General features: G+C 34.9%; 1 long non-coding RNA gene across 1 annotated transcript; it reads right to left on the bottom strand.

Moving 5' to 3' along the window:
• Positions 1–956: 956 nt before the first annotated feature.
• Positions 957–11,937, bottom strand: LOC144218415 (uncharacterized). The gene is made up of 3 exons (XR_013331157.1): positions 11,698–11,937; positions 6,648–6,834; positions 957–1,049 (listed from the first exon to the last, which is right to left on the bottom strand). It is a non-coding gene; the product is annotated as an uncharacterized LOC144218415 (long non-coding RNA).
• Between the last annotated feature and the right edge of the window lie 535 nt (positions 11,938–12,472).

Below are 12,472 nucleotides of genomic sequence, written 5' to 3'. Positions count from 1 at the left end.
CACAGACTAATGTCTTAGCTGGTGAGTCCACATACGTTATTTCTTCATATTTATCTCCCTTCTCTTTCCATTTAAAGAAGTTTTGCACCTTTAACTAGTAGTTATTTCAGTGAAGGAAAGAAAGGTTTTGTTTTTACAGGTTCTCTAGTTTCCTTTAGCAGCTGGCCCTTCTTTAGCAGCCAATCAGAACCTCCATTTAGTCAAAACTGACAGTGATTAATAGATGCCTTGGAGATCTACTTACTGATTATCTCCATCAGAAAACAGAGAGGCTTGCTGGGAATTATAGGCTCTGTTGTAGCATGCTTTAGTATTCTTTCTTGTTCCAACATATCAATTGCATATAAGTGCTTAGGGGAAGGCTGAGCTTGGTTATTAATCATTTTGATTCAACTATAAAAATTTGACCAAGGCAGATATTTTTAAAATTTTCAATATTTTTCCTCATTTCAAATACATTGCTTCCTTAACATTTAGGGGGAAATATTGTCTCGTTGCCTTCCCTGAAGCATTATACACACACATACACACACACATGATTTAAAGAATACTATAAATGTTGTTATATATATGGTGAATCTATATATGAAAGAGGCAAAATATTTCCATATGTCGTAAAATATCATTAATGCACACAATGAATACTCTCATTAGTCAGGATGTTTCATTGAGCCTATTTGCTGGACTAAAACTTGAAAACAGCAAGTGTATGTCTAAGTAGGCAGAGTCAACTGGAAAAATGCATATTCTTAGATGGAGTTTTAACAACAAAATTTAGAAAGTTCATGATTCAGACTGTAATTTCTCCTTGATCTGCTATGCCTAGATAACTGCTCTCGTCATTTCTTAACCTTAGAGTATTATGAAGAAAAGCACAATAAAACAACAGAAAGTAAGTGCATGCATCTGTGTTTAGAAATCATCAGAAATAAAGCTTTTATTCCTTAGGATGTGTTTTTAGATTGTAGTTTATTTTCATTCGTTTGTTTTGAGGTGGGGTTTTTGGGTCAAACTTCTCAGATTTTCTGAAGTTTGTCCACAGACCAGCCCTAAAAAAAAGAAAATAACAATAATTATGATGAAAAATAACAGTTCAAGTGGCTGTAGTAATGCAATCCATCAAGAAAGTTTGATCTATAATATTGTGTTATAAACTACCCTTTGCCTGATACCTTTACAACTTGTGAATTATATAATATTCCTTCCCAACAGTTGGCATGTAATTAAGCATCATTTTATTTTGTAGGAAAAGAACTTTTCATGCATTGAGAAAAGGAAGATGTACAATACATTTACAAAATTGGCTGAAAGAAATCATTAAAAACTTATATATGTGTGTGTGTGTGTGTGTGTGTGTTTGTATGTATTCAATGCTGCTTAATCTCACTTTCTACAAATCAGGCTGTTATTTGGTCTGATTCAAATTACATTCTATTGTTCTGAAAGTGAAAAGTTGAATTTTTTTCAAGGATAGGGGTCTGTTGAATGCACTGCTTAAAGAGCAGTGGAACAAGTTAACTACAGGTCCCAGAGTTAATGCTGATTTCTTGGCAATTCATTAGGTACTCCCAGTCTTGGATCTTTTCTTCTTTGCTTGTTCGGTCTCCCCTTCTGGGCCAAGGGAGGATCTGCTTTCTGTCTGTTTTAGGAGCTTGATTTCTGTATGTTTTGTTTGTCTGGATAGGTCAGCAGGTGTGTACGCACATATTACCCAGGTGGCCACTTAATGTAGTGTGATTGAGCTTGGCGGAAATAAGCAACTTTCCCAGTGCACAGGGCTGTCTGGCTGCTGTGGCAGGTGAGCGTGATTAGCAACTGACTTTGGGTGGAGATTCCCCTGTATTCCCAGCAGATGCCCCCCTAATTGAAAGCTTGCTGTGACTCTGTTGATTCTGAGAGGCCCCAAGTTCCCTTTAATAACTCTTGTTCATTAAAAATACACTTCCCATCCTCAAAAAGAGAAGCTTATTTAACAATTGCACATACGTGGTGGGAGAGTGGGCCTGCACATGCACACACATGCAAAATCACCCTTTAAAGTAAAACTGTAAATCCTTTTCTGCCTCTCCATCAAATGCTCTCTAGCAATAAACTCTGAGGTCTGATTCATACCACTTTGCCAAATGCTCCATTTACAGGAGTAAAATAAAACCGACTCCACATTCTGGAATAAAACAGTGCAATACACTTACAGGTGCATCCTTCTGAATTGTATAGACTGATGGGATTATTTGTTTATTATGTGTACTCTTTTATAGGGGAAAGAAGAAGGACATATTATAAAAATCCATAGAAAACCAAAAAGACTTTTTTTCAGAACTAAGAAAATTGGAGTAATGAGGAAATAAGGAGAAAAGAAACCAGGGATGAAATATATAGACAAAATCATGCTCTTTAATTTGCTGTCTCTGATTGTTACAAATGGACCACAGCTTAGCCCTGAGCATCCTCGTGACACAAAGGAAAACACAGTCCGTTCTAGGAGTCCCATCCTCTAAACAATAAAACAAGTCTATTCTTTGTGCAGAAAAAAGAGAGGCATTTATCCCATGAGCCCTCATAAAGAGAATGTTGTTATGTGTGGAATCTGCCTGAACCTGGTGGTTTATGTGTACAGTTTGCCTTGGATATTTGATACCACAAGAGGTTTTATGCAAAAGTTTTAATCATATGGCACATGCACTCATATATATAAATATTTATTATAGTTCATTATGTATAATAAATTGCTTTTTATAGCCCATCATATCTAATAAAAAATAGTAAAGCCAATAATTGTGAATGGTTTTCCAGAGGGAATCATGTCAGACATTCAAGGATGTATTCATTCAACAGATATTTATTGAACACTAGGTAAGCTATCTTGGTACTCTCTGATTATATTAGGTGTCTCTTTTCACTGTATTCAGTAAGGAAGGAAAATTTTACAACTGTATCACTGAGAATCTTATAATCTATAACTCTATCTCTCTGCTCTCATAACTTTTCTAAAAGCTCTCTCTACACACTTTCTCTAGTTCATCATTGCCTATTGATATCTCCCCCTTCTCCATATTCTACGAGCAGCACACTTCACCTCAGCTCCTGCTCCCTCCACTGTACCATAGGCTCAATTACACAGTATTCTCCATGGTGCGTCCTCTATTGTCTGACTGAGATCTGTTCTGTTTGCAAGATCATCCTCCTGATCTAGTCATTAAATGTCAAAATTCCCAAAGCATTGATTTTGGCCTTCTTCTTTGTCTCTGTACCCCTTGTTTTTGCTTTAAGTTTACGTATTTCAAGAGAAAGAGTGTTCACGAATGAATAGGGGAAGGGCAGAGAGAGAGAGAGAAAGGAGGGAGGGAGGGAGAGAGAGAGAGAGAGAAAGAGAGAGAGAGAATCCCAAGCAGGCTTCTCGCTGTCAGCACAGAGCCCAATGGGGAGCTCCATCTCACAAATCATGAGATCACGACCTGAGCTAAAATCGAGTCTGACACTTAACTGACTGAGCCACCCAGGTGCCTCCTCTCTCTACTCTTTACCCTTTCCCTTCTTTTCCTTTCTACCTGTGCTGGTGGCTTCCATTGCCATCTATGTGCTGTTGACTCCCATGTAATTCTTTCTAAACCCAATTTCTCCTCTGAGTCTTAGGCCATATATCTATTGATAGAGCCACTTAGATGTTGCTAAGTCACTTCAAACTCAGCAAGTTCAGAATAAAATTTCTGACTTTGACCTAAAATCTGGTGCTTTTCTGGTGTTCGTAGCTTAGTGAATACAACCACTAGCCTCCAGATTGTCCAAAATAGAAATACAGACATCTTGCTAAACACTTCCCCCTCCTCAGCTCTATGTTCAGTGTGATGGTTAATTTTAATGTGTCAGCTTGACTGGGCCAGAGAGTGCCCAGATGTTTTCTGAAACACTATTTTGATATATCAATGAGGGTGTTTTGTTTTGTTTTGTTTTTTTTTTTACAAATAGTTTATTGTCAAATTAGTTTCCACATAACACTCAGTGCTCATCCCCAAAGTGCCCTCCTACATGCCCCTCCCCCCCATCCATCAGTCCTCAGTTTGTTCTCAGCATTCAAGAGTCTCTCATGGTTTGCCTCTCTCCCTTTCCCCCACCATTTCCCCCCTTCTTCTCCCCCTTGTTCCTCCGTCAAGTTCCTCCTAATCCTCCTATACGTGCAAACATATGATATTTGTCCTTCTCTGCCTGACTTATTTCGCTCAGCATAACACCCTCAATGAGGGTGTTTTTGGATGAGTTTAACATTTGAATCTATAGTCTGACTAATGCAGAGTACCCTCCGTAATAAGGATGAGCCCCACTCAATCACTTGAAGGTCTGAATAGAACAAAAAGACTGACTCTTCCATGAGTAAGGGGGGATTTCTGCCTGCCTGACTGCACTAAGCAGAGACATTGGGATTTTCTTCCCTTGACTTTGGACTTGAACTAAAACATGGGCTCTTCCTGGGTCTTGAGCTGACTAGCCTTTGGACTGGAACTACATAATTGGCTCTGCTATATCTCCAGCTTGCTGACAGAGATTTTGGGATTTGTTAGCTTCCATAATTGTGTGAGCCAATTCGTTGGAACAAATCTTTCTCTCTCTCTCTCTCTCTCCATATACATTATATATCACTAATCCATGTTGATTTTACTTCCTACAAGTTCCTCCCATCATGAACCACCAGGTATTAACTCAACTGTCACCACCAGAGTCTTATCTTTTACTTGTACCAGTGCTGTAGCATCTTTGATCTTCACTGATTTCTATTCAATCTGTTCTCTATAGCTGGAGTGAAGTTTTCAAAATGTTTATCTGATTATAATACCTCCTCACTACCCTCTCTTATTTTTCCACCAAAAAAGCCTTCAAAGGCTTTCTGTTGTTTTTAGGATAAAACCAAAATCCTGAATATGATGTAAGAGACTCCACATAATTTTGTGTACATATTTCTCCAACTTGCTTTCATATTACTCCCTTGCTCTTCTAGCACTTGCTTATCAAATAGTTTGCACTTCCTTAGACATGTATTCTCAGGTGTCTGAAACATGAGTTCCTTTTGTGATACATAAGCTCTCATTGTATCTGTGGTGTACCAAGGACAGGATTGTGGAAGTTGTCTTCCAAGGTGGAAGCAATAAAGGGGCGTATTGTCTGTAGAGAACTTAAAAGCAGTAATAAAACACACTAAATGTTAGTCTGCTCTTTATTAGTACCTTGTGTCAGCAATTCTAAGCAATGTCTTTTTGAATACATCTTTTGTTAGACTAAGTTCTTAACAATAGAGGTGATTGCTACTGAGATTTAATATTTATATGTGCTTTCAATTAGTATTAAAAAATATCCTTCCATGAGCATAATATTCTATGTGGAAGTTAATCTGGAGAACTCCCAGCTATATTACCAGCCCTAAACATGGACTCACCTACAAAAGGTTTTGCGTTTTGTTTTGTTAAAAGTAAGTTCTTAATGGTTCACAATCATTAGAGCTTGCCTCAGGTACAGTTTTTTCTCAACTTCTATCATACTACATACTTCTGAGTTTAAACAGTAAATTCTAAACAACAATAGTACAGTAATTATAGGTAAAAGAAACGGTTTTTCTTTTCTGAGTTGCCTCAGTTCTGCCATCCTATATGATCCCTTGGAGTTTTTTCTGTTCAAAAGTTGAAATGGCAAAACAGGGGACAAATGACAAAGTGTGGTGACATTTTTGTTTAGAAAGAACAGTTTTAATACACACATGAAGTGTTCTCCTTAATTTGAGTAATATCTCCGCAATTCAAATGCATTCTTTCATGTTTATATCCTAATTAGAGAATGACTAAAATAGTGATAACTGACCCTACTTGAGAATAGCATTATTATATACATTTTTACTTCCCATTGCATTGACAGAACATAGCACAATGTCGACATGAAGTAAGTACTTAATAAATGCCTATCGAAGAATGGCTAAATGAGCAGGTAATATTTAGGAGCACCAGAATTTCATCCCAGTCTCTCTAACTCCAAGTGATCATAACCACTATGCCCAACTAATTTTTGTCCTCTCCTCTTCATTGGCCACCAATAAGTGTACCTTAGCTGCATAACATTGCTAACATGGATTTTTTTTTCACTGTTTCTTGTCATTCTTCCTTTTGAAATGGGAGGAAAGGGAGAGTACAGGGATTGGGGCAGAGAGAGTATGCCTTAATGAGAATCTCATTCTTGCTAAACATTTTCCTAAATTTTGGAGAGAAGCTTACCAATATAGAGCAATTAAATGGAAGGCATTCATTATAACACTTATTCATTTAAATTAAAGAAAAACATGAACTGTGCCAGACGTATGTAGACTCAGAATAGAACCTCTCATGTGTAAATAATATACTTCACTTGATTTTCAAGGCTTGATAAAAACAGATTGATGTTGCAAAATGCTTTATTTATTTATTTACTTTTTTTTTTTTTACCTTTGATGTGTTTATGAACATCCACTAGAGTGATGTCTTCAGAAATATGTTGCATAAGGGTGGATTTTTAGACTAGTAATCACTACAAAGGCAAAGAAAGAGGAGCATTCACGTTTTATCTCCCAAATTTTGATGAAAGACATGGCATTTTCCTTTTTATCTCTTTGCTAATTACTTGCAACCACATACCTTGTAAATTTATACTACATGTTGTGCTGTAGAATGATCAAGTCATGTTCATGAAGATTTTTCTTTCCTTTTTTTTTTTTAATGAAAATTCTGCAGTATTTACTTTGAAGGAGGGAAGGTGAATTTCAAAGGTGATGTCAGTGAGCTTCTGAAAATAGCATGGTCATACACCCAAGAAGGCTTTAAGCTAAGGAATAAAACAAATTGTTCAAAATTGATTCTTTAATAGGGAAGGTCATCATCATCATCATAACTAAAATATGCATAGAGTTTTATGGCTTACAAGGCATTTTCCTCTCTCATCCAAGTTGCATAACAATGATTTCAAATGAGAATATAGGCATTAACATCCCTGATTTTACCAATTAGGAAACTAGCTTTACCCATGGTAATTTAATCATATTTTTACAGAAATGTATTGAGCCAAGATTCAAGTTCAGCTCCACATTGAATCCTTATTTTATATAAGTAAATAATACAGTTTTTAAAAAATTATACATTTCCTGAATTAATTCATTTCTTTCATTTTAGTAAAACTTTCCCTTTAATTTTAACAGCCTTATTGGGATATAATTTACATGTCATACAATCCATCCATTGAAAGTATACAATTCAATGTTTTATTCATAGATTTGTAGTTTTGCATCCATAACCACGTTATGTTTTAAGACAATTTCATCACTGTAAAAGCTTCTGTTTTTAGTCAATTCCCATTTCCATCCTGGCTTCCAGACAACCACTGATCTGCTTTCTATCTCTATAGATTTTCCTTTTCTGGAAAGTTCATATAAATTGCATTATAAAATATGTGCTCTTTTGTATTTATAACTAGCTCTTTTCACTCAGCATGTTTCTAAGTTTCATCCATGTTGTAGGGTTTATCAATAGTTTGTTGTTTTTTACTGATATATAGAGTTCTATTCTACAAATATACCACCTATTGTTTCTCTGTCCACCATTTGATGGCTATTTGGATTGTTTCCAATATGGTCTTTTAAAAACAATGCTATTATGAATATTTGCATGCACATTTTTTATAGGAACATGTTTTCATTTTCCAAAGTAGACACCTAGGAATGGATTCCTGCGTCATCTGGCAAACCCATGTTTAACTTTTTTATAAAACTGTCAGAATGTTTTACAAAGTTACTCTTCTATTTTTCATTCCCACTAGAAATGTAGAGTTCGACTTTCTCCATGTCCACATCATCAACACTTGCTATTGTCTGTCTTGTTTATTATAGCCATTCTAGTGGGGATTTCTTAGAATCACATGTAGTTTTAATTTGCATGTCTTTAGTGGCTAATGAAATTGAACATCCTTTTTTACTTTTTACATTTTTCACTTTTATTTTTTGTGAAATGCCTTCTCAAGTCTTCTGCTTAGTTTACTTGAGTTGTCTGTTCTGAGGGGCAAAATATTAATTTTTATCATCAAGGAATAGGCTAACTGTGGCATTTTTTGTAAATGTCCTATTTAAGGCTGATAGAATCCATTTTTTCTCAGTTTCTTGAAAGGTCTTATCTGGAAGGGATATTAAATTTTTCAAAATTTCTTCTCAACTTAATGAGATGATCATATGGTTTGACCCTTTTCCTATATCATTTATTACATTAATTGAATTCTGGACAATTGAACCAACCTTGTATTCTTTGGTTAAGTTCCACTTGGTCAAGGTGTATTATCCATTTTTTTGTGTGTAAGTGAATTTAGTTTGCTAATATTTTGTCAATTTTTGTGTCTATGTTCACGAAGGATATTGGTTCATAGTTCTATTATCTTATGATTTCTTTATTTGGTTGTGGCTTCTACATAATACCCGTTGTCCTAGAATGAGTTGGAAGGTATTTTCTCTTCATCCATTTTCTGAAATAGCTTATTTTAAAATGATAAATTGATAAAATTAAACAGTGAAACAATCTGCCTTTAGCTTTTCTTTCTGTGAAGATTTTAATTACCTGCTTAATTTATACATCTATTCAGATATTTTATTTCTTTTTGTGTCACTTTTGATAATTTGTGTCTCTCTACAAGTTTATGTTTTTTGTCTAAGTTCTATAATTTGTTTTAAATGTGTTCACAGTTATGTATTTTATATTATATGTAATTACACAAATTATTATATGTAATTGTGTAATTCATGATTTATATAATTATGAAAAAATATAAGCCCTTAAATTTCTGTAAGGTTAGCAGCGATAGCCCTTGTTTTAGTTCTGATTTTAGAAATTAGTGTCTTCTCTCTTTATTTTCTTGGTCAATCTAAAGGTTTTTCAGTATTGTTGATATTTCCAAAGGATAACTTTATGCTTCATAAATTGTCTCTATTGTTTTTACTCTTATATACTATTGATTTAATTATATTCAGTATTATTTTCTTCCTTCTGCTTATTTTGAAGGCAATCACTCTTCCTTTTCTAGTTTCTTAAGATGGATGCTTAGATTACTGTTTTAAGACTTTTCTTCTTACCTAATGTAGGTATTCATCACTATGAGAAATTCCCCAAACACAACCTGCCTCCCATAAGTTTTAATATGTTGTACTCACATTTTCATTTAGTTCAAAATGCTTTTTTTTTTTTTAATTTTTTTTTTTAATGTTTTTATTGATTTCTAGGAGATAGAGAGACAGCATGAGCAGGGGAGGGCCAGAGAGAGAGGGAGTCACAGACTGAAACAGGCTCCAGGCTCTGAGCTGGCAGTCAGCACAGAGCCCGACGCGGGGCTCGAACCCACGAACCGCGAGATCATGACCTAAGCGAAAGTCGGACGCTTAACCGACTAAGCCACCCAGGCGCCCCCAAAATGCTTTTTGATTTCTTTTTATGTTTCTTTGCCCATGGGATATTTAAAAGTGTTTTGTTTAACCTCTACATGTTTATGTATTTTCTAAATTTTTGTTGTTGTTGATTTCTAATTTAACTCCATTGTGATTAAAGAACATTCCTTGAATAATTTCATTTTTCCATTTAGTGTCTTCATTTCTTCCCGTATGTACATTCTTTATTATTCCTTCATGTCATTTCTTTTCAGCCTGATGAAATTCCTTTAGTATTTCTTGTAGTGCAATTCTGCTAGCAACAAACATCTTAGTCTTTGTTTGCATTGGAATATCTTTATTTAATCTTAATTTTTCAAAGATAGCTTTGCTTAATATTGAATTCTTAGCAGACAATTTATTCAACACTTTGAATTCCACTGCCTTCTGGCCGCTATTGTTTCGATGAGAAATCATCCATTAATTACACTCTTGTTTCCCAATATGCAATGAGTTATTCTTCCCTTCCTGCTTTCAAGATGATTTTTCTTTATCTTTAGATTTCAGCAGTGTGACCATGTTGTTTCTAAGTTAGAATCTCTTTGTGTTTGCCCTAATATGATTTCTTTAGCTTCTTGAATCTGCAGATTTTCTTTTTTTCATCAAAATCAAGAAAGTTTATAGCCATTATTTATATTCCTTCCCTTTGCTCTTTTCCTTCTGGGATTCATATTACATATATATTGGCTGTCCTAATATTATCTCACAGGTCTCTGAAGTTATTCATTTTTCTTCAATCTCTTTACTCTCTATTTTTCAGATTGAAATTTTTCTATTGAGATCTCTTTAGAATCACTGATTCTTCTTCTATTCCCCATTTTCTATTGAGTCCATTATGTGAATTCTGATCTTTGTTATTGTATATTTCAACACAAGAATTTCTATTTTAATTTTTTTTCTTTTATTTATAATGCCAATTTAATTATTCAGTGTTATATTTTCCAATGATTCTTGTGCCATGGTTTTATTCTTTGACTGCTTTTGTCATAGTTTCTTTGAAGCCTTTGCCTGTAAATTCAGTATCTAGGCCCATTCAGAAACAATTTGTATTGATTGCATTTTTTCCTGAGTATAATACACATTTATTGCCTATTTCTTTGCATATCCCAGAATTTTTGTTGGCAACTGAGGACCTTAGATAATGTATTGCAGTGACTCTGGACTCTGATTCCTCTCCCACCCCCCACCCCAGGAGCTACCATCTTTTGTTATATATTGGTTTGTCAGTAATTTTCCTGGGCTTAATCTGCAGACTCTGTCTCTATGCAACTGTGCAACTGTTGATATCTCTGCTAGTTATTTGATCCATATTTTTAGTTTTTAGCCTAGCTTCCTAAGGACTACCACTGTGTCTACTTAGCTTAGGTGTCTGCTTGGCTCAAATTTGTGCTCAAACACTCCAAGCCAGTAAGGGTTCCACACTCTGCTTATAAATATGTGCATGGGTCACAGAGTGTATGCAAAGTTCAGGCAATTTTCAATTCTGTCCTAACTTTTACTCTTCACCACTTCCTTACAAGTCTCCCCTGCATATGCATAGACTTGTAGACATCCAGAGACATGTGGAGATCTTGGGTCCTCTTAGGTCTCCCCTGCCCATGTGCAACCTTCCACCCAACCAGGAATATGTAGAGAGTTTATCAAGCTCCTGTATGCCTCTCTCATTTTCAGGATCTCTTTGTCAAATTTCTGGATAGTCATAAGGTCTGCCACGTGTCCCTGTAGAGCTCCAACCTAAGACAGGAGAGCTGCAAATTTTTTTCTTTAATTATTACCAAGTGTGTTACTTCTACTAATAATTCTTTACGCATGGATTTCTCAAATTAAGTAAAGCTGCTGATTTTAACAGACAGTTCTGCTACTGACCAAACTGTGGGAGTAGAGAGGGGAGGATGTGGGCAGAATAGAAGGAACCCAGGCATTATTACCACCAACTCCCACTGTTTTTCCCTTAAGTTCATTACTTTTTATTAGTAATTGCTTCTCAATTGATTGTTTTTTAATATTTCCATCCAAAAATTGTTTTATAGTTGTTTTTTATGCAGATGATTTGTTAACCCCTTTACATTTTTGTGCCTAGAAGTCTCATTTTATTTTAAAGAGAGTAGTTCCTGTTATCTAGTTTGAATGGTGATGATGTCTTGATGGTTTTTAAAATATTTCCTCTAATGCAGTATGTTAGTGGCAAAAAATGTAATAACGATAAAAATAATAACAATATAAATTCTTACCATTTATTGGTCACTTATTTTTGTTGGTGTGTCATAGCATTATCTCATTCACTTCTTTGATCACCTCGTAAGGTAGATAATTTATTCCCATTTTACAGATGATGGAACTGAGGCATATCAGGACAAAGTAACTTCCCCAATGTTATGCTGTTAGAAAATGATACCGCCAATTATCTGTCTTCCATGTGTCCTCTTCTTAGTTCACTCACACAAAAGTATTGTGGGACAAGGTAGAATAGTTACTTTGCCCCATCAAGTGTCAAAAAATAAAAGACAAAAAGAATGCTGAGTCTCTTAAAATTCAAACATTTAAACTTTTGTAAAAGTTAAAAGTAAACTTTTATTTTTAAGGAAAAATAAAAGATGTTGTTTTAACAGCATTTTAAAAGTTAAAAATCATCATCTAATCAAGAAATCTCCAAATTCAGAACATAGGTTCTTAAAAATACAGAATTTAACATGAGCATGTTGTATTTATTGCATTTAAATAAAATATATGCGATGTGACTCTCTGAAATTCAGAGATACAGATTTATCTACATTTATTTACACATATGAAAATAAACTATAAACCTAAACTATGCACACTTAAGACTAAACTTAGAAAATTTAAACTTCAGTATTTTAATGAAGCTGGACCAGAGTAACACCTATTCTTCCATTTGATAATGCATGGTACACATTAGCAACACAGACTTGATTTATTTCCTCAGGATCATTGTGAATAAATCTCTTGGGCAACCCACCTGCAGGGTATGGGCACTATCTCCTTTGT

Source organism: Crocuta crocuta, unplaced genomic scaffold (assembly GCF_008692635.1).
Source record: "Crocuta crocuta isolate KB4526 unplaced genomic scaffold, BGI_CrCroc_1.0 scaffold199, whole genome shotgun sequence".
NCBI classification, from domain to species: domain Eukaryota; kingdom Metazoa; phylum Chordata; class Mammalia; order Carnivora; family Hyaenidae; genus Crocuta; species Crocuta crocuta.
Note: the sequence above shows the minus strand (reverse complement) of the source record. Positions and strands in the feature narration are given on the sequence as shown.